This window comes from Octopus bimaculoides, chromosome 15, assembly GCF_001194135.2.
Source record: "Octopus bimaculoides isolate UCB-OBI-ISO-001 chromosome 15, ASM119413v2, whole genome shotgun sequence".
NCBI classification, from domain to species: Eukaryota; Metazoa; Mollusca; class Cephalopoda; order Octopoda; family Octopodidae; genus Octopus; species Octopus bimaculoides.
The window spans coordinates 39,164,413-39,165,719 of NC_068995.1; positions in this window are offsets into that span (position 1 = coordinate 39,164,413).

The following is a 1,307-nucleotide window of genomic DNA, read 5'->3' on the forward strand; positions in this document are numbered from 1 at the left end:
TTATCCAATGTGACCTTATTTTCAATACGGTAGTGTATGACTTGTGGTGAAATATGTTTGCTGATTTAAGGCAACAGCGTTAACAGAACAAACAGTAAGTATTAAAAGTGTGAGCGACGCAACATACAGATTAAACTAACGATGACCTCGTTTTATTATTATCTCTTGAGAAACATGTTATTATTGCGAGCCATTTTATTGTTTTTTTCTCGAGAGCCATTTTCCTTTACGTCCATCATTAAGTTTGAAATCAAATTATGAGATATGATTTGTTCCTACATCCCATCAACCTTCCTGCAAACCATAAATTTCTTTCAGCAAACACAACAGTATACTATATTATTAGAAATGTTAACGTTGTTAGGCTTCGTTAATTATATTTTTGACAAATTGATGCGCAAATCCATTCGGGAATGGGTACACGAATTTCGTGTTAGCTTTTCTTAATTTCTGTATCTTAGTCAGTTATAATGGATTCGTTTGCAGAAAGCGTGTTGGACTAACTTCATTACGTATGGATTCAAAGCGTGAAGAAATGTGTAATGGTAGCTAATGAATTGTAACTATGATAAGGACAAATATATACGCATATGATGTCAAACACATAAACACATGATATACGACAGAAAATATATAATACAGATACATACACGTATATATGGGTACATTTCACATACAAACATGCAAAAATGATCACGCTCACCTAAACGTACACACACACATGCATATGAATACGTATATATCTTTTATCATTTATATTTTGTTTGTTAAGCCTTTGGACTGTGGTCATGCTTGGGCTCTGCCTTCAAGGATTTAGTGGAATAAATCGAAACTAGTACTTTTACATCTTATTTAAACCCTGGTTCTAAGACTATCGTTCTATTTAGCTGAAACGCTAAACTACAAGCTAATACCAATTTTCAAGTAATGGGGAGAGGGAAACACGAACACAAAGAAACATACACGCAAGCACAGACGCACACGCATATATATGACATGTTTCTTTCATTATCTTTCTGACTTATCTACTCATAGGAATCTGTGCGTTTGTGTGTAGGTATATGCGTGTGTGTGTGAGCGTGTGTGTGTATGTGCGTGTGCATGTGAGAGTGTATGCATGTATGTATGTACGTGTGTGTAGGTGTGGCAATAGAGTAGGAAGCTTCCTTGTCAAACACATGGTCCTGGGTTCAATCTCACTGCGTGTCACCTTGGGCAAGTGTTTTCTGCTACAGACTCGGGACGACCACAGCATCATGAGTGGGTTTGGTAGAGGAAAAATAAAGAAACCCGTCGTGTGTGTATAT